The 22,315-nt window shown below is 44.2% G+C and overlaps 1 pseudogene; it reads left to right on the forward strand.

Moving 5' to 3' along the window:
* Positions 1 to 1,443: 1,443 nt before the first annotated feature.
* On the forward strand, positions 1,444 to 2,429 carry LOC102417441 (annotated as a pseudogene).
* The last annotated feature ends 19,886 nt before the right edge of the window (positions 2,430 to 22,315 follow it).

Here is a 22,315-nt window from a genome sequence, read left to right on the forward strand (position 1 = left end):
TGCAAACATAAGCTGTGTCCGTATGCCTGTTGAGACTTGATATTTTGTGAATAAGAGGTAACATTATTTTATCTCACAATTGGAATTAAGGTTTAACCATTCCTCTGGGATTTTAACATGAATCCCTCCCTCTTACTGCAGCTGATTCTTAAGAACCATTTGTGGAGAAGGTGGTGTTCCGAGGGTGCAGTAGGCTCTCAGAGAACTGACTTCTGGGCAAAAGTAGGGACCACCTCCACCAGAATCAATAAAATTGGATGGTGCCATGCCGAGGAAAGAGGCAATAAGTTCCGGGGAGGGGAGTCCCTATGTGCACCGCAGGGACTGGGCTTGTTTTTCCTGGTTCTTGATGGCAAGGCTCAGCCAGTGGGTGAGAGCTGTACAAGCCCAGGTGGGGTCTATCCAAGGAAAAGGTTACCGGCAAATAGAACGGATCCACCGAGGAACAGGTACTGTACGGAGAACTGAGCTTTTCATCACCATGAATGTTCAACCCAAGGCTGACGAAGTGCTATCGTAGGGGCTTGAACAAGGCATTCACATTTTAAGGCTCTCAGTTCTTAAGAATTAATGATTAATTCTGTGGAGCTGAGAATTTGGGCTAGCTAGAAGAGTATTTACACACTACATTCTTCATTCTGCAAAATATTTTGGTTGTCCTGTCACATAACCCATATGTTCTTACCAATACAAAGATCAGCATTTTTCTCCTAGAAACTTTTACATTTGTCATGGGGAGGGCTTTATTTAGGGTAGCCTAGAAAATAAGACACTTCATTTTCTTTCTTTCTTTTTTTAAATATATTTTTTATTGATTTCAGAGAGAGGAAGGGAGAGGGAGAGAGATAGAAACATCAGTGCTGAAGAGAGAATCATTGATCAGTTGACTCCTGCATATACCCCCACTGGAGATCGAGCTCGCATCCCAGGCATGTGCCCTGACCAGAATCAAACTGTGACCTCCTGGTTCATAGGTCGATACTCAGCCACTGAGTCATGCAGGCCGGGCTACACTTCATTTTCAATTTGTGAATACAAGAGGGAGTTGAGAGAAGCTATCTGCTTAAATGCATTTTGTTTGTATAGTCTTACTCCCACACAGAAGACTAGTTTTGTAGATAACCAAAGATAAATTACATCTAGGTAAGAGGGAGGCTGCTGGGGTGGGGCCAGGTGGCCAGAACAGGGCTGCAGCGGGGGGACCTCCAGGCCAGCACCTGGCCGAGGTCATGCACCCAGCAGGTCCCTGTCCCACGGTTCCACCCCCTTCTCACTCTGCTTGCTCCTTCCTCCTCCCTGCTCCCCCACGGTCTGTCATGAATATTGAGCATCCCCTGTTGTATTTCCTGAGCTCCATTGCCAAAGGTGGGAAGGTGGGGGTGCTTGTATCTGAGTCTGGTTCCAGCCCTGCCAGCCGAGTCCTCAGCTGGGGCGGGAGCCACAATGTCTCAGGCTGCGCAGAAGAATGGAACTAAACCATTAAGCAAAACATGGGAACTCAGTTTATATGAATTACAAGGAACACCTCAGGAAGCAATAACGGATGGCTTGGAAATTGTGGCTTCACCTGGAAGTTTACGCAGTGAATGAATGTGCCCAGCTTGTTGGGGTATGTTGAAGAACACCATGACTACAAAGGAGTGTTTGCGCCGTTTCTGTCAGACTGCATTATCACTGCTCTCAGCTGTGGCAATAAAGAATGTACTACCTGTCGGAAAAAGCGAGTTTCCAAAAGATCACTAAGGCCCCAACTTCGATGCACTCATCACCAAAATGTATCCAGGATGAGTGTGAAGCTCCTCAAGAGAGAGTATGAACCAGGAGAAACAAGCACAACAGAGAGCAAATGCTGGATCACAGCATTGAGGAAGGACTGAAGTGCAGGCCATGAACAGATGACAGGGGGCCAGGAAGCGACAGATAGAAGACGGTGGTGGGGCCGAACACAATGGTGGCAGTTCCCACTGTAGCAATGCATCCACACACAGCCAGCAGGAAGCTGCACCTAGTAACAAATGGACCAAAACACCAGATTCTGGGCTTGAGCTTGATAACAATGCAACAGTGGCAACTGATCCAGTAACGGATGGTGCTGGGGAAACTGAGTTAGTATTTAGGCCTCATCCCACACTTAGAGGAAAAGATGACAGTACACAGACAAAGTACGTAAAGACTTCAGGTAATGCTACTGCTGATCATTTTCCAAGTATCTGGCTGTGAGGTTAGCTTTAGAACTTCAAAGTAAAGAACAAAGCCAGGCGAACCTTGATATAGCCAGTGAGAAGCACCACACCATCTACGCAGCAACAGCCAGTGGGCAGTTCCCTGTATTAAATGGCCCCTTTTCTTTGGAATTGGTCAGTGAGAAATGCTGGAAAGTGAACAAACCCATGGAACTTTTTATGTACCCACAAAAGAGCTTTTACTAAAGCCATTTCAGAGAATGAACTGTTTTTATAGCCTTTTTTTCATTGTTAAAAATGTATCATTACTTTTGTGGACAGAATCTTGGATATGTTGGTCAGTTTTCTCACTGAGCCAGACTTGTTTACACTATTAGAATCTTTTCCCCTTAATTTAAGATTTCCTTTTTTGGAAGGGATTACAGTTATTCAGAACTTTTTCTTTCCTTTTAAAAAATATATCTAAGTTGTATGTCTTTGATCCAGGAATTTTCCATAGTTCTATATTCTTAAGTTTTAGTTGGTCATCTTTTCCCCTCCCCTCAATAGTTTAGGGCTTACAAAGTGTTAAATATGTATTTTGACTTTATTTTCTTGGAATCTTACTAGGGGCCCAGTGCACAAATTTGTGCACCTTGAAAGGAACTGTGGGCCACAAGGCTGCAGTGGGCACAGGGGTGGGTCTCGCCCATCCTCCATGCCCCCACCTGGCACCTCCCGCTGCAGCCCCCAGCCCCCTGTCTGCCGGCAGCCCTGCTCCCACCACCTCTGCTCCCACACGCTGACGGGGTCAGCCCCACTCACACCTGCTGACGGCACGGAGCGATTTGGGCCAGTGCCAGCAGCGGGTGCGAGTGGAGCTGGCGCCGTTAGCAGTTGTGAGCGGCGGCTGCTGCCCCGATTGCCCCTCAGGAGCAGGGGGAGGTGGAGAAGCCTCAGGGATGATCAGGGCCAGCAGCTGCCGCTCACACCAGCTGACAGCGCCAAGCGATCAGGACCGGCACTGGGCAGCAGATGTGAGCGGCAGCTCCAGCACTGGCTGCGGGTTGAGAATGGAGCTGGCACTGGCAGGACCACAGCATGTGGGAGCAAAGAATTTTCAGTAACCACCAGAGGCTCACCCCGATGACAGCGACCCCGATGACCTTGGTCTGGTGCCCCCACTTACCTGCTCCGCCATCCCGCCGTGCCCGATGCCCCCATATTCCATGCTCTGTGCTTGCTGCCGACGCCCACCATGTTCCATGTGCGACCCCTGGTGGTCAGCGTACATCATAGTGACTGGTTGTTTGGTTGTTCGGTTGTTTGATTGTTCCACGGTTCAGTCTATTTGCATATTAGGGTTTTATATATAGAGACGGGGGTTTCTAGATAAGCTATAGTATTTTCATAAAGACCAAGGCTCAAAATTACTATGCTTAAAAATAAATTCTCATAGGATTACTCTTTTCATGGTATTTTCTTCCATAATATCTCTTTTTTTTTAAAAAAAAAAAAAGGTTCTTTAAGGACTTACTGTCATGCAATGTTATTCCCCCCCCCCCTCTAATTTTGGAATTTCTTATTTGGGGAAAGAGAACCACACAAAATCTCAAGTTCTAGGAGAACTTGGTTCATTTACAGATTTTACTGAAGAAAACAATATTATATTGGTGAGAGGGAGACCTATTTCTTAAAACTTTTAAAGCAGCATTCTCAGAGTAACGCATCAAACATAGATGGGTACAGATCAATGAATTGTATAAAAGTGAGCACCCATGAACCCACCTTTCTGTTGAACTCCCTCGAAGCCCCTTCATGGAGACCTTCCTTCCTCCTCCTCAGTGGTGCTCACTGTCTGGACTTCTCACGCTGCCGTTTTCTTTTGCCTGTTTGTCTTTATGCAAATGGAATGATAGCATATAGATGCTTTGTGCCTAGCTTTCCCTTCTTCACTTCACTTTATGTTTGTGAAATCCATCCATGTTGTTGCATGTGAGAGTAATTCATTCTTTTTATTGTCATATAGTATTATATTGAATAAATGTACCAAAATGTGTTTATCTCTTCAACTGTTAATGAACATTTAGGTTCTTTATTAAGAACAATGCAGCATTATTCATAGTAGCTAGGAGGTGGAAATAACCCAGGTGTCCATCAGGGAATGAATGGATAAACAAAATATGGTTTATACATACAATGGAATATTATTCATTTTTTACAAGGAAGGAAATTACAACACCTGCTACAACATGGATAAACATTGAAAACATTATGCTAAGTGAAAAAACCAGTCACAAAAGAATAAATACTGTATGATTCTATTTATATGAGGTGCCAAAGTAGTAAAATTCATAGAGATAGAATGGAGAATGATGGTTGCCAGGGTCTGGGGATAGAGAGGAATGGGGAGTTATTGTTTAATGATTACACAGTTTTAGTTTAGGAAGAAAAAGACAATTCTGGAGATGAATGATCATGGTGGTTGTACAATAGTATAAATGTACTAAATGCCACTAAACAGATTTTGTTATATGTGTTTTGCCACAATAAATAAGGAATGAAAAAGAACAATGCTGCATTGCACATTCCTTTTTTTTAGCTTCATTCCCCCATTCTCCCAGCTTTATTGAGATGTAATTGACATATAACATTGTGTAAATTTAAGATGTGCAACATGATGATTTGATATTTATACAGTGGGGCCTTGACTTACAAGTGTCCCAACTAATGAGTTTTTTGAGATACCAGCTGTCTCTCGGCTGATTTTTTGCATTGAGTTGATAGAGTAATTTGAGTTAACGAGCTCCTTAACGAGCTCAGTCTCAGAACGAATTAAACTCCTAAGTCAAGGCCCCACTGTACTAATAAAAGGGTAATATGCTAATTAGACCAGGTTGACCGGACATCTTCCAGTTGTCCAGTCTTCCTTCCGGACAAAGCCACAGTGGCGGGGGCCAAGGCAGAGGCGGTTAAGGGTGATCAGGCTGGCAGGGAAGGGCAGTTAGGAGTGATCAGGCCAGCAGGCAGAGTTGTTAGGGGCAATCAGGCAGGCAGGCAGGTGAACTTTTAGGAGCCAGTGGTCCCGGATTGTGAGAGCGTGCAGGCCGGGCTGAGGGACCCCCTCCCCCACCCCTCCAGGCACAAATTTCGTGCACTGGGCCTCTAGTATGTATATATTGCAAATTGATTACCACAGTAAGGTTACTTAACACCTCCACACCCACCACCTCACACGATTACAGTCTTTTTGGTGTGTGGTGAGACCATTTAAGATCTACTCTCTTCGCAGTTTTTAAGTATGCAATACAGTACTGTTAACTATAGGCACCCTGCGGTACATGACATCCCCAGGACTTATTCATCTTATAACTGGAGGGCTGTGCTCCTGGACCAACATCTCCTCATTACCCTCCTGCCTTCCCCTAGACCCAGCAACCACAATTGTACCCTCTGTTTCTATAAGTTTGTCTTTTCTATTTTATTTCAGATTTCATATGTGAGTGTGATTATACAGTATTCGTCTTTCCTGTCTGACTTATTTTACTTAGCATAATGCCCTCAGAGTCTGTCCATGTTGTCACAAAAGGCAGGATTCCCTTCTTTTTTATCGCTGAAAACTTCCTTTGTAATACACGCCATGTTTTCTTTATTTGTCCATCTATTGATGGACACTTAGATTGTTTCCACATCTTGGCTATTGTGAATAATGTTGCAATGAACATGGAGGTGATAGTGATTTCTTCAAGATAGTGATTTCATTTTTTTAAGGATATGTACCCAGAAGTAGGGTTGCTGAATTATATGGTGGTTCTATTTTTGCTTTCCACAGTGGCTGCACCAATGGACATTCCCACAAACAATGCACGGGCGTTCCCTTTTCTCCACACCCTCCCCAACACTTGTTATCTTATCTTTTTTAGATGACAGGCATGATACATTGCACACTCTTGCACATGGCTTTTGGTGAACATACTAATTTTCCTTGGAATTGCTGAATCATAGGACAGGTGTATGTTTAACTTTAGTAGCTACTCAGACCAGGTTTTTAAGCTCTGAAGGACCAGTCACATTTCTATGAGATGGTTGTCTTCATTTCTATTGTCATGTAACAAATTAGCACAGACTTAGAGGCTTAAAATAGCACCCATTTGTTATTTCGCAGTTTCTTTGGGTCAGGAGTCTGGGCCCAGCTTAGCTGAGTCCTTTCTCAGGACAATTTGGGAAAATCTCCCAAATTGGAACCAACCTCCAAAGGAGGACGACCAAGAGACCAAAGAAAGAGGGTGCCAACTCCAGAATGAAACAGAGTTTATTCAGAGAAATTCCAGGCAGCTTCAGTCTTAGGCGGCAGCCAGAGTGGATCTCCAAGCTGAAAGGGGGTGGGGGCTGGATATACAGAGCCTGCGTGAACACAGGTGGCTTGTAGCCAAGTAGCACCTGCTGTTAAGAGCTTTATACTCCAAAGCAGTAAACAACTTAACGAGCCTACTTGTCTATGTAAGAAAATTCCTTTCAGGTGACACAGGCCTTCCCCTCCCGGGTAAACTGGTGGTCCCAGAGACACATGCTTCCTAAGATGGTGTCTGTCACGTCAAGCCCAGGAACCAATGGCCTAACGTCGGGGTCTCCAGAGGCTGTTAAGGTGTCAGAGGTTGCTGGGGCCTCATTTAAGGCCCAGCCTCCTCTTCAAGTTCATGTGGTTGCTGGCAGAATCGGATTCCTGGCAGTGCGGGTCATTCCTGCTTCCCACAGAGGCTCTGTGAACAGAGATTTCAACCTCTTTCCAGTGATGCCCGTGGTCCTGGCATCGCAGCCCTCAACACCTCTGGTCTTTCTGCAGCATGCCGGTGTATTCCTCTCAAGTAAGTGTCGCCTTGTGTTGCCAATGTCCTATCTCAGACTCTGTCTACGTTCTGCTTGTGAGTCGTTTTTCAATGCTGGAGAGGCAAAGGGTGATTAAAAAAACTTGGCTGGTTTGCCAGCACCGGTTTGGCTCAGTGGATAGAGCATCGGCCTGCGGACTGAAGGGTCCCGGGTTCGATTCCGGTCAAGGGCATGTACCTTGGTTGCGGGCACATCCTCAGTGGGGGGTGTGCAGGAGGCAGCTGATCGATGTTTCTCTCTCATCGATGTTTCTAACTCTCTATTCCTCTCCCTTCCTCTCTGTAAAAAATCAATAAATATATTAAAAAAAACTTGGCTGAAGCACAGGACAGCCCGGAACTAGGGGGACTGTGAATTCCCCTCCATCGGAGGACAAGAGCCGAAAGCTACATGCTCCTGTCTCCTGTCACTCAGGTGGACACTCTGAAAGATAATCTGTACCCTTCTGAGGGCCTTTGCTATTTCTCCATTGCAACTGTTCATTTCTTAAAATTATTTTTTTTAAATCTCTAGCATTTCAGCATCAAGATCTAGAGAATGCACTTTATACTCAGCAATATAAGGACCCTCAAGTAAAGTTGTGTGTGTCTATCTATCTAGTTCCTAAATATTTTTAAGCTTTTAATTTTGTTTTGTTCAAATATGTTTTTAATGATTTCAGAGAGAGGAAGGGAGAGGGAGAGATAGACACATCAATGATGAGAAAGAATCATCTATTGGCTGCCTCTGCATGCTCCCCACTGGGGACTGAGCACGAAACCCAGGCATGTGCCCTGACCGGGAATTGAACCGTGACCTCCTGGTTCCTGGGTCAATGCTCAACCACGGAGCAACACCAGCTGGGCTAAGCTTTTAATTTTGAACTAATTTTAGACTTACATAAAAGTTGGAAAAATAGTTCATAATTCCTATATACTACTCACACAACTTCCCCTAATAGTAACATCTTACATAACCATGGTACAATGATCAAAACCAGACCGTTTGGAACAATATGATTATATAAACTGTGGACCTCATTCAAATGTCACCAGTTTTTCCATGAATATCCTTTCTCTGCTCCAGCACCCTATCCAGGATTACACATTGCATTTATTGTTACTTTTCATAGTCTCCTCCAGTCTGTGATAGTTCCTCAGTCTTTCCCTGTCTTTCATGATCTTGACACGTTTAAAGAGTACCGGCCAATTATTTGGTAGAATATCCCTCAATTTGGGTTTGTGTAATGTTTTCTCATCATTAGAATGATGTTATGGTTTTGGCAAGAATATCACAGAAAAGCTATCATGTCCTTTTCAGTACAGTAGACACAATGGTGCCTGATGTCAAAATACCTTATCATTGATGATGTTAATTTCCCTTGATTGCTTGGTTGTGGTGGCATCTGTTGGCTTTCTCTACTGTAAAGTTACTTTCTTTTTCCGTGGGAGATACTTTCAGATTAGGCCAACATCCTGTTACCTCTCAAAGTGTCACCTGCTAATTTTAGCATCTATTAGGTCAGTGGATCTTGTCTGTCACAATTATGTGTTAGCCTCGTGGCAACTTTTAATTCTCTCTTTTCTTCTACTTAATTAATTGGAATTCTTCTATAAGGAAGAGCTTCACCTTCTCCCACATATTTGATCATTTCTATCAGTGTGGAATCATGGATATTACTTATTCTATGGGCTGAAATCCAATACTGTCATTATTTATTATTCAAATTGTTCCAGCTACTCATGGAGCCCCTCAGCTTGAGTCCTGTGTTCTTTCAACAAGCTCCCCCCAGCTTTTTTGAGCACTTCCTTACTCTGGCACCACAAGATGTTCCAAGATCATCTTGTGTTTTCCCTACCAGCCCTGGAACGGAGTAACCACTTCTTCAAGGAGCCCTGGTTCCTTTTGTTGGAGAAAGGTGTTGAGAAACCATGATTGGGGTGCCAGGTGTCCTCACTGTTGTGGAAGGGTCACTGCTAGGCCCTTTCAATAGACAAAGCCAGGAAGGAGATGTATACATATAAACCAACCCACACATTCACACACATACATACACAATATTTACACACAGCTACACGAATATTTCTATATCTGTCTGTGTATTTATTTAAAACCATGAATTTATGCTGATATCTCTGATTCTAATCCAATATCACAGGGTCCATTTTAGCCTTTCTTTGGAACTTCTTTTTCCAGTGATGAAAAACCTGGCTTTCATTATCTACTAGAGGCCCAGTGCACGAATTTGGGCATGGGTGGGGTCCCCAGGAGGGTGGGGAGGCCGGGACATGATCGGCCCTTCGGGCGGGCGGTGGGACACCCTTTCCAGCCCGGAATTCGGATCCGTCCCACTGACATTCACACTGGTTGTAGGGAGCCACCTGGCGGCTGCTTTTATATTGTTTCTTCCTTGCAGAGCATCTAGGGAGGGGAAGCAGCTGCAGTGCCTGACTTCCAGGAGGCCTGCGGCACTGTTGGGATCATGCTGGCAGCTCTGGTCTGTGGGTGCCTGCCCCGTTCTCTGGAGATTGGACCTGCAGGACTACTGAGGGAATGAGCGTCTGCCAGTGGGCTGGTGGGCCGCCGGGATGGGTCTCAGCTTAGCAGCACTTCCGCTGTGAGAGTGCACTGATCACCAGGAGCAGCTTCTGCATTGAGCATCTGCTCCCTGGTGGTCAGTGAGCGTCATAGCGACCAGTTCCAGTCGTTCCAGTTGTTCTGGTCGTTTGGCCGCTTAGGCTTTAATATATGTAGACTAGAGGCCCAGTGCACAAAATTCGTGTATGGGTAGGGTTCTCGCAGCTGCCAGCCGCTAGCCGGGGCTTCCCTTCCCCTGGCTGCCTGCCGCTGCCAGCCGCTGGCCGGGGCCTCCCTTCGCACCTGCCTTGGCCTGGCACTGCCCGCTCACCTGCTCCACCATCCTGCTGCAGTCCCACTCTCATCAGGGCCCATCAGGGCCAGCAGCACCTTCACTGCCACCCACTGCCAGCGCCGTGTTGCCGACACCCATCATGTTTTGCGCCACCCCCTGGTGGTCAGCACACATCTAACTCCCGGTTGGTCGAGCTCCCATCCGTAGGGACAATTTACATATTAGTCTTTTATTAAATAGGATAGTGTATTTACTTATTTGCTCAATTCTAGTACATCTATAGTAATTTTGGAATCACTAAGCCATACCACTGTGAGAAGCACACTAACAAGTGCACAAATTCATGTACATTAAAAGGAAATTAATTAGAATAAATATTTTAATATCGCTATTCACCCTTTCTCTATACTAGTAGAAGTATCAACCAAATTCACGATCAACAGTGACAGATTGACACATGCATGTGCAATTGGTGCCAGCGAGAGCTTTATATGTACTGCACATGCATAAGTCAATTTAGCCTTTTATAGACATAGAATAAACTTGCTTAATTAGACCTGCTTTCTAATTTAGCTAAACTTTTTCCAGCCCAGTGAAGCACCCCAGCTTCTCTTTCAGGTAATTGTCAGCAACACAGCAGTAAATATCAACACGAAGCAGATTATTATTGTATATCACTCAGGGAGAACAAAGGGTAAAATATTTAACTGCAGTAGTGTTTGACTATATTCTGCACAGTGAGAAAACCTGAAGTCATTTTCAAGGTCCACCATTTCTTACTTCTTTTCAGTCAGGTCAAGTTTCTAAACTTTCTAAATCTCCGTTTTCCAGCTAATGAAAAGAAAATAGGATTCCACTGAGTCTCCTATCTACCTACTCCAGGACTTCTGTGAGGATCAAATGAGATGAGGCACGGGAAAATACTTCACAGATTTTTGGTTACAGTGTAAAGTGTTTCCACCTGGCTATAAAGCAAGTCGTGTTCCTGGGCTAAAGAAACTGCAAGGGCCCTGGCCGGTTTGGCTCAGTGGATAGAGCGTCGGCCTGCGGACTGAGGGGTCCCGGGTTTGATTCCGGTCAAGGGCATGTACCTTGGTTGTGGGCACATCCCCAGTAGGGGGTGTTCAGGAGGCAGCTGATCGATGTTTCTCTCCCATTGATGTTTCTAACTCTCTATCTCTCTCCCTTCCTCTCTGTAAAAAATCAATAAAAAATATATATTTTTTTAAAAAGAAAGAAACTGCAAGGAAGCTAGTTGTCACTAGGGAGAGAAAGCTGGGTGTTGTTATGTGATGTCATTACCCAGACACAGGGAAAGACACCTAGCATATTAGCCTTTTATATATATAGATGTTCTGTTCTGTTGGTATCCGGTAAAGGTATCATTTACCAAAGCTACCTACATTAGTACTTTGCTTGAACATCCCCTTCAGTGCTGTTGGTGATTTGTTTGTGATACAGTTAAGGATGATCTGTTGGCATTTATATTTTATTTTTGTGTTTGAAGGGTGCATGAACCATTACTGTAGTTCTAAGGGTCAGAGCTATACCAAAGTTATACTCAGAGAAATGTCAGTTCCTCCATAGCCATCATACCTTGATTTCATTCACCCCCTTTTCTTATTCCTTTCCCATCCATCCCACTATAGATAATTGGTATCTCTTTAGTTCCTGACTTATCCCTCCTCTATTTCTTTTGGATGAATAAACAGATACAGATATGTTTCCTTAGAATCTCTTCTTTCTTACAAGAAGCTTAGCTTACTATACATAAGCTCCTGCTCTTTGCTTTTTTACTTCACAAAGTCACTCCATACCACTTCATAGAGATATTCCTTTCTTTTTCTACAGCTGTGTATCTCTCCATTACTTGGATTACTACAGCTTATTCAGCCACTCTACTACATGTGGGCACTAGGGTTATTTCTGATGTTTCACAATTACAGTCAATGCTGCCATGAATAATCTTATGCATTGTTGGAGGCATATCCACAGTGTCGATTCCTAGAAGTCAAACTGCTGAATTGCTGGGTCAAAAAGTGAGAGTGCATATATAGCTTTGTTAGATTCTGCTAAGTTTCTCTCCAGAAAGATTATGCATGCCCACCAGCAATACATGAATTTCTGTTTCCCCATAACCTTGACAACAGAATATGTTGTCATATTTTTAAATCTTTGCCTGTCAGATAGGTGAGAAATGGTATCTCAGTATTATTTATTTTGAGTGAGCTTGGACATTATTTCATAGTTTTTATATCGTTTTTGTGAATTGTTTGTACATACTCTATTCCCATTTTTCTATTGTACTTTTAGTCTTTTGCCCCTCATTTTTTAGAAGTTTTTTTTTAGATATTAGTAGCCCTTTTCTGTATAATATTTTGCAACTCTTCTTCATATAATCTTTGCACATACCTGTTCTGATCACCTCCTATCTATTCCACCTTAAGGAGGGCTTTCCCCACCCTAAATAGTGTGCAACAGCTGAACACACAGCACCAACACTGGACACGTGAAATGGACAGCAGTGTGTTAGTCACACATGCTCACAGCCCAGGAGGACACCACATGCTGTGCGGCCGCCCAAGGGTTGCACTCAGGACCCGAGTGAACCAGCAAGAGCTGTGGGAGGCAGACACCGTGGTACCAAGAGGGTGAGGTGCCCCCTGGTTCCCGCAGGAGAATGTGATTGGCTTGTTTGAATAAACACAGGGCTCCTTTCCCACGGGGAGGTCGGCATATCTGACAAGAGCAGGAGAACTATGGCTAAGTCTTTGGGACCCTGTGAGGCTCAAAGATATCAAGGCAGCATGTGGGATTTCAAGCCTTACAATGCGATATCTTGTTAAACTCATTCCTGAGTGGTTTATCTTGTTTGGTGCCATTGTAAATAGGGTTTTCTCTACCATTGTCTGTAACTACACAATATTTTTGAAAAGTTAACACAGGCAGCAGGGGAAGGCATCTGCCATTTAGAGATGTGAAGACAAGAAAGCCACAATTTTACAACTGAAAAACCAGGGAAGACATTTACGGAGCAATTTAAGACTAGTATTGCCATCCTGGGTCATTTATTCTATCAAACTGTTCTGCTTTGAAAGTAGAAGAGCTGAATTTGTAAATCCTCCAGAACAGAACAGGCTACCATTAAAAACCATCCATTTCAAGGATCATTAAAAATGGACAATTTAATTTGCATTTCAAAGGTAGACTCAGAGAAAAGAAAAAGTTGTCAGTAGGACTAGTAAGGGAAGTTTAATGATGCAAATTATTATCTTTGGTCTTAATGGAAAATACAATATATAACAACAAGGTATTAAAAAGGAACTAAAATGATATTAAAGCAACCGTATTCATGATTTAACAAAAGAAAACAACGAAACCAACTATCCCTCAAAAGAAATTGCAAACCATGTTTAAAGATCCATAGTGAGATTAATGTCTCATTCATTTATTTATTCAACAGTCATTTACTGAGTGCCTAGTATGAGTCAAGATCCATTCTAAGAGCAGACATTCAGAGGTCAAGTTTACAGTCCTGGCCCTCAAGTTGCTTACAGGGAACATGGGCAAGCAAACAGGGTTGTGCCAGGTGTCACAGGGCTCCCCTCAGCTGTATGAGGAGGCAGGGGAGGGGCACCTACCCCAGACTGAGAAAGACAATGCTTCTCAGGGGAGGGGCACCTAAGCCTAAATTCCAGAGGTGGAGAGGAGTTTTCCAGGCAAAGGAAGAGGGGAAGGGAGTTCCTGGCAGAGGGAAGAGAATCTGCATTCAGGGACGAAGAAAAGGAGGCCTGGGTGGCTGCAGCTTAGGGCAGAGGAAGGTGTGGCTGCTCAGGTAGGCAGGGTTTGGATAAGAAGGTTCTTGCATTCCGTGTGAAGAATTTGGACCTGATTCTAAAGGCAGTGGGGAGTGTTGGAGAATTTTAAGGGGAGTGATAGGATCAGTTATGCAGCTTTAAAAAACTACTCTGGCTCCTTGAGAAGGACAAACTGCAGGTTTAGGAGGACAAGCAGGAAGATGATGCAGTAATTCAGAAAGAACAATACTCGGACCTGGAGACAGCGGATGGGAGAAGGAAAAGTGGGACAGATATTGGTTATATTAAGGAAAGAGAGTCAACAGGTCATGTTTATGGACTGGACTTGAAAGGTGGGGTGGGGTGGAGGCAAGGCTGTCCCCAAGCTTTTGACTTGGATGACTGGGGTTTTAAGGAGCAAAGAAGATGGTAAGTTCAGTTTGATATGTGCTGAGTTTACTAAAGTCAGCAGTGCTAAAATGTTCACTAGACCAGTGGTCTCAGCCTTTTAAGTGCATGAGGATCACCTGGCCGTCTTGTTCAGCTGCAGATTCTGTACGTCTGGGATGGGCTCTGAGCGTCTGACAGGCTCCCAGGTGATGCTGCTACTGGGTGATGAACCCCACTTTGAGGAGTAAGGCTTCCAGCGGTTCTCAACCTGTGGGTCGCGACCCCTTTGGCGGTCGAACAACCCTTTCACAGGGGTTGCCTAAGACCATCCTATTTACATTACGATTCATAACAGTAGCAACATTACAGTGATGAAGTAGCAACGAAAATAATTTTATGGTTGGGTCACAACATGAGGAACTGTGTTTAAAGGGCCAGAAGGTTGAGAACCACTGCTTTAGACTTAGGAGGTCAATTAATTCTTTTTTAAAAAAATGTTTTTATTGATTTTAGAGAGAGAGGAAGGGAGAGGGAGAGAGAGAAAGAAACATCAATGAGAGAGAAACATCGATCAGCTGCCTCCTTCTCTCTCTCTCTCTCTCTCACACACACACACACACACACACACACACACACACAACCAGGGATCCAGCCTGCAACCTGGGCATGTGCCCCTCCCTCCCTCTGCCTCCCAAATCCTTCTCCAGCTTTCGCATCTCCTCTCAAAGCCAAGGGCTTTCTCAACCAAAAAGGGGGTGGGATTCTCTGTGGCAATGCCTGGCCTTTCTGCTTGGGCTCAGCATCCCCCAAACCATTAATGAACCCCTGAAGCAATGAAAGACAGAATCATGTTTCTTGGAACAGAGAGGAGAAAAAATGCCCAGAGCAGCAAGAGACAGACGCAAATTAAAATGTGTGGTGACAGGCTCCCTGCGGGTTGCTCAGAGATTCCTCAGCACCATGGCCTTGAGTGAGAACTGCCGGCTGGCTGGAGCCTGTGGCTTCAGGAAGAAGGGGTGTGAAGGAAGGGGTGAGAGCCCGCCACAGAGAGAGGCGCTGGAATCTTTGACAGCATGGCTACAATCTTATGTTCTCTGTAGGAAAGAGAATATAGTTTTTAAGTGGCTAGGAAATATTATGGCATCAGTAGAAAGAGAAATCTATTTTTTTCTATTTTCCGAAGAGAATGAGTATATTTCAAAGATAAGTCAGTGTAACAGCCAGCTAACTGTAACTAGAGACCTGTAGCTTTGTGGGTTTTCCTCTGAAATTATTATTGTTTTTAAGATATTAAGAATAAATTATTGCAAAAAATTACTATACTACAGTCATTCATAAGTCTTATGACTGGAGATCTGCCCGGTGTTTAGATCTTTGTTATAAAACAACCATTACTGTGATTCATCAGATTAGTAATACAAGATAGTCAGATTTCATGTCTTTTGGAATTGGGAAATAAAACACTTTAAGAACTGAACCTCAAAATGTATCCCAAAAGGCACCATTACAAAGAACCATGCAAATTGTGCTACTTTAGTTAGATTAAGAAAATATCTGGAAGGAATAACACTAGCTTGCTAATATATTAATATTTATTAATAATAATTTATAATTATTATAATATGATCATTTATAAATTACTAGAGGCCTGGTGCACAAAAATTCGTGCATTCTGGGGGTCCCTCAGCCATTCCTGCACTCTCTCACAGTCCGGGAGCCCTCAGGGGATGTCTGGCTGATGGCTTAGGCCCGCCCCCTGATTGCTCCTCTGCTGCCGCTGGTTGCTGCTCCCCCCCATCACCGTCCCCTCATCTGCTCTCTGGCACGTACCTTGACTGGCCTGGCGCCACCTGCTCACTGGCCCCGCTCCCCACACACCGGTCATTCCCCCTGTTCAGTCAATTTGCATATTATGCTTTTATTATATAGGATAATAATAATTTATAATGAAATAGAATATATTATTTATAATTATCAATATAATTGTGATAATTATTTTCTTTTTTAGTTGTTAAACATTTTTTATTTTTCAACTACATTTGACATACAATATTATAATACTAGAGAACCAGTGCATGAATTCATGCATAGGTGGGGTCTGGCTGGCCTGCCCTAATGTGGGCCCATCAGGCCGGGCTAGCAGGGGGGAGAGGCCGCAGGCAGTTGGCCAGCCGGCCCCGCCCCCGATCGGGGTGTTGGGGGCCGATCAGAGGCCGGGCTGGCCGGGGTTGGGGGGCGATCGGGGCCCGGATCAGGCTGGTTGGCTGCCACAGTGTGTGTCATAGTCACCAGTCATCTGGCCATTCTGGTCATTCCACTGTTCTGGTCCCTGGGCTTTTATATATAGAGATTATATTAATCTCAGGTGTACAACATAGTGATTAGACATTTATATAGCTTACTAAGTGATCCCTCAATAAGTCTAGTAACCATCTGACACCTTATGTAGTTATAATATTATGCACTATATTCCCAATGCTGTACTTTACCTCCCAATAACTACTTTGTAACTACTGATTTTTTAAAATATATATTTTTATTGATATCAGAGAGGTAGAGAGAGGGAAAGAAAGATAGAAACATGCCAGGTTGGAGAATCAGATTCAAGGCTCAGCAGAAAATGTCTGGGGAAGTTGAAATATTTCACATGTGATCCTCTGTTTATAATCTGGCAACTCTATCTTCACCTCTGTCTGGTATTCCACAGCCCAGAGGCCAACAGAGAAGGGAACTGGGAATTTCACTGCTTCTGAAGCAGTCTTCTAATAATCCTATACTCAGCTCCTCCTTCACCTCTTCCAGATGAAACCGATACTTTGGTGGCAGCGCCCCGGAGGGTATTTTGGTTTGTTCTCAGCTTTCTCCACTACTGGTCTGTAATTCAAAATTCTTGGTTCCAGCAAATCAATTTGCTTTATCTAATCCTTTCCAGCTTCCAAAATTTGATTTGTTTGTTTCCTTTTTTCATCCTTTTTGTCCTAATTATTTATGCCTTTGTTAAAAAAAAAATTTCTTTACTGAAGATTTAGGAAGTTGGGGAGACTAATGGGTATATTCAACCTGCCATCTTATTTGAAAGTCAGAAATCATTCAATTCTCTGCCCAATGTGTGAGATAAAAACAATCAGAAAAAAAAAATACAGCAACCATCCATTTCATGACCCTTCCCTATTCTTCCACTCCTTCCCCTCAGGTAATACTTTGTTCTTATTGCACTGAAGATCAGAGCAAAGATGCTGGCCCTGGAGACAAATAAACCAGAAATATTGCACCATATTTAGGCAAGAGCACGTTGCCGTGTCCTCGGCACATTTAGAAGATGCCAAGCAGTCAGGAATGGTCTTATCATTTACAGAAAACACCTAAGGGTAGTAACAAATGCCCAGTATCATTAGAAATGAACATAATCAATTGTGTGCCTTCTCCGTGTGCTTATAAAAGGCCTAATGCCCTCATAGCTGCAGGCCGTAGAGCAGGATTGCTCCTGAAGTGATAATATTTTTGCAGCAGATTCAGCTCTTACACATCAGCATTCTGTTTATTTTAGTTAAGGCAACAGCAAAACGCCCAAAGGACCTGACACTGCAGGAATCAACTGGAATAGCTAGAGAGGGCAGAGCCCCTCAAAAGTAGGCCTGGGAATGTCTTATGAAAGCTTCACCCAACACAGATGAAGTAGGAATGTTTGAGCATTAGTAAGTTAGATGGGTGACGGGTACAGAAGAGTTTATTAAGCAGTTTCCCTACTTCACAGAGGCTTAACATTTTTGATAGTAAAAAAAAAAAAAAGTTCAAGGGAGGGAAATAAGAATGCCTCATCCGGTGTCCTGCCTCACGAACAGCTGCCTGGAATTATTCAGGTAGTTGCTCCGCACACTGACCAAAAATAGTGAGTCATTCCAAGGTACGTTTTCTGCATGGCAAGGCTCACTTCACTGTCACTTCCTACTGCACACGTGTGCACACACACATACAGACAGACACACACACCTCCCCAGCTACAGTACTTCACTCAGGGGTGTCCTTTAAGACAAGGTGGAAGCACGGGAGGCCGGGAGCACGGCAGAAACATCACTAGAACAGCAAGCAGGAAATGTGTTCCAAGGCTTTTAGCAAATCACCTACTCCCTGAAATCTGACAAACGAAGAAAGCAATTTTCATGATCACTAAGGTTTCTCCCAGGAGCAACCACCCATGACCCTATCTGTGGCTACATGGCCCGCCACTGATGTGACCTGGGCTTGTTAGCATCTTGCTCTTCACACCTGGCCCCAGACTGAAACACACCTTTGACATGCGCCTGATTAATGTGCCAGATGCAGTGACTGGGGCTGAGGCAGAGAGGGAGTGGGGAGGGGGGGCTTGTGGTTGCCTGTGAGGCAGTGAAAACACTATCACAGGGAATCAAGAAAGCTTCTTAAATAGTATTTTGAAGTCCCCCTTTCACCATGGGTCTACTTGTACTGTCTGCACACCATCTTTTCAGTGATTCTTTTTCATAGAAAGAAGGTTGTGATCATGAGTCCTACAGTCATTTCCAGGGAGCACTTGACAAGTATTGCCCAGTGTGTAGCCCCGTTTCATGTTGATTTGAGTGGTGGGTGCTATACCCAGTAACTCTCCTTCTAGAATATGCCTTCTGGATACACTGGCACATGTAGTGAAAGCCCCACGTGCAGGCAGGTTTGGTGCAGGGCTGTTAGTAAAGGCAGAACCTCAGCTATGGAACAGACGTCTACCATAGGGAATGGTGAATAACACGGGCCCATCCGTGCCACCGGGCCTTGTGCCAGCGTGAAGACGGGAGGCAGGTCTGTGAGACTCGCAGTGAGGCAAGCTGAAATGTGTTCTTACTGATGTCAGCACAGCGACTCATGCATAATGATAAAAACAGCTAGCATTTACAATTATTTGTAATATGCCCACTCAGTTCCAAGCACTTTATATGCATTAGCTTATTTAATCCTCTAACAGCACCGTGAGGTAGATTATATTATTATCCCCCCCCTTTTAACACATTTTTATTGATTTTAGAGAAGAAGGGAGAGGGAGAGAGAGAGAGAAACATCGATTGGCTGCCTCCCACACACATCTAGGTGGGGGATTGAACCCGAAATCTGGCCATGTGCCCTGACTGGGAATCAAACCAGTGACCTTTGGTGCATGGGACAATGCTCAACCAACTGAGCACACAGGCCAAGGCTTATCCTCTTTTTTACAACTGAGAAAACTGAACCTGGTCCATGTTGCACAGTTAACAGCTGAGCCAGGGTTCAAACCCAGAACCTTGCAATTCACCAAGGAGGGGTGCCCACACACGTGTGCTCACACACACACACACACACACACACATACACACACACACACACACACTCATATGTGCATAGAAGATAAGTATCAGTGGTTGCCTCTGGGGAGGAAAGGTTTTAAGGGCTAAGTTTCTCAGGTGAAAACAACATATTTTTTATTGAATACCTTGTGTGCTATTTGCTATTTATCATATTCGTTTTCTCAAATAACAAAAATATTAGTACATTTTAAAAAGTCACGTGGTATGAAAAATGACAAAACAAGAGCAGTAAATATCACATCTATGACTTTATTACCTATACTAACAATAGCCTAGGTGGTCGTCATGCCCTCACGCCGTCACAAGATGGCTGCTCGTGCAGAGGAGGCGGGGCCCAACAGCTGCTCCGCCCAGCGAGGCCTGGGGATCCTGCAGCTCCATGTGGCACGGAGGAAGCCGGTCCCGGAGTCTCCACCGCCTAGTGCAGAGGAGGCGGGTCCCAGCGGAGAGTCCCTGCTGTCTTGCGTGGAGGAGGCAGGTTGCAGCAGCTGCTCTGTGCGGCTTCCGCCGGGGTTCCCGCAGCCCTGCACCTGCCGTGGAGGCAGAACCCCTGGCTCCAGCCCACCTCTTTGGGGCAATCCATGGAGGAGCCCCAGATGGGTGGGCGGGGCCACTAGTTTATATATATATATAAAAGCCTAAGCAACCATTACGGCGGAATGACCAGTTGCTATGACGTGCCCTGGGCAGGCAGGCAGGTGAGCAGTTAGGGGTGAGCAGTCCCCAATTGTGAGAGGGATGTCCAACTGCTGATTTAGACCCGATCCCCAGGGATTCCCTGAGCGGTCCCGGATTGTGAGAGAGAGCAGGCTGGGCTACAAGGCCCCCCCCCCCCCCATGCACGAATTTCATGCACCAGGCCCCTAATGTGGAATATTTTTCTTGTCCCTCATTTTTACCCCAGACTCCTAGTCAGCCAGCCATTGACTTTAAGTCCCTAGTGAAAAAAACAAGAATTCTTGTAAAAACAGCTCCTCATATTTAGCTGCATTTAGTGACACATTTTTGAAACTACTGCGTTGGGATAGCTTTTGTAACATTTATATGATAAATAAAATAATTCCTCTCTAATAGTGATTATACTTCTGTAAACCAGTTATTAACCCAGCTTATAATTGTAGAAAAGATTTTTGCTATTTATCTGTACATGGCATTGCACATTGTAAGTGTACAGATTGCTTTTTTTTTTTCTGTGATGTGACCCAGTGGAAAGTTCAAAATTCATTCACAGGGCTGTGGTTGTGACAAATCACAATGAGTCAGTCCTGCCTCCAGTATTTCTAGGGAAATTCATTATGTGGCTTACCTAGTCCCTAGAGAATGTCCAGTTATTCATGAAGTGAGTTGAGTACATATGTGACAAGTCGGGCAGTAGGAAATTGTTTCAAATTGACCACCGAGCCGAAAAGTTTCTTGGGGATTCATGGAATCACATTGTAGTAAGGATCTCAAGACGTCCGCCAGTGTGGTCATTCCCAGACCTGGCTGGTCACCAGAATCATCTGGGGGTGGGCTTTTGTTGTTGTTGTTATTCTTTCTACAGATTGCTGGGCCCTCCCTGAAAATTCAGTAGCTCTGGGGTGGGTCCCAAGTATTTACAATCCATCAGAGTTGATTTCTGATACTCGACCAAGGTTGGGAGTCGCTGGTTTGGCTTACTTTGCTCTATTTCCCATGTCATTTTGACTCATCTAATTGTGCTTCAGTGAAGTAGCTGGTAAGTCAATGGATAATGAAATGCCCTATGATGTATTTAAAGATACATTCTGCTGCACTTGCATGGACAGTATCAGTTATAATACATAGAACTGTATGTATGGGTAGAACACACATGCTCGGCACTTTACAGTTAAAAAAGCATTTGCAGATACTGTAACAGAGGTGTTGTGGTCAAACAATAGGTTTTGAACTCAGGCTTCTTAGCTTCTGAAGGAGCTCAGAAAGTGCCACCCCCAAATAGGCCACTTTGGCATGAGGGTTATCTCAGCTGAAGGCAACTGAGAGTCAACAGATGCAGGAAGAGTTCTCTGTCCCCTCTTCTCTGTCTAAAAGCAGGGCATGAAACTGCTTTTGTGAAGATGTGTCCCCCATACCAGCAAAAGAAGAGCAGCTTCCATCACTGGAGACAGGGACTCGACACTCAGATGCCTTTGCATAAACAGGCCTCACTAAAAATAACCCTTGTTTCCATTAGTTCTCCCATGTATGTCCTAGTCACTTCCCCATGATTTATCACCCGTCAAAGCCCAAACCCCGTTTTCTTTGTTAAAATGGTATATATAAGCCCCTGAGTCAAATTTTCATTTGAATTTCATTCTTTATTGCAAACTCGCATGCATCTTAATGTTATTAATTGTATACCTTTTCTCCTGTCCATCTGTCTTTTGTTTAGTTCAAAGGCCCTCAGTGTATGAACATAAGAGGGTAGAGAAAAAGTTTTTCCTTCCCAACACTTCAAACCTCAGTTCTACATTTTCCTATCTATGTGAATTCAGACTTGTTTTCTTTTTCTTTTTTCTTTTCTATTTATTTATTTATTTATTTATTTATTTATTTATTTATTTGAGGGGGGGAGAGAGAGAGAGAGAGAGAGAGAGAGAGAGAGAGAGAGAGAGATGGATCGATTGCCTCCTGTACATGCCTTGACTGGGGATTGAACCTGCAACCTGGGTATGTGCCCTGACAGGAAATCAAACACTCCAACTTTAAATTTTTTTTATCTTTATTGTTTAAAGTATTACGGGTGTCCCCTATTTTCCCCCATTGACCCCCTCTACCCTGTACCTGCCCCACTTTTGGTGTACGGGATGACACTCTAACCAAGCCACACCGGCCAGGGCAGACTCATTTTCTTGAAATTTTCTCTGTACCTCATTT

The sequence above is a fragment of the Myotis lucifugus genome, unplaced genomic scaffold, assembly GCF_000147115.1.
Source record: "Myotis lucifugus unplaced genomic scaffold, Myoluc2.0 scaffold_320, whole genome shotgun sequence".
Classification (NCBI taxonomy): domain Eukaryota; kingdom Metazoa; phylum Chordata; class Mammalia; order Chiroptera; family Vespertilionidae; genus Myotis; species Myotis lucifugus.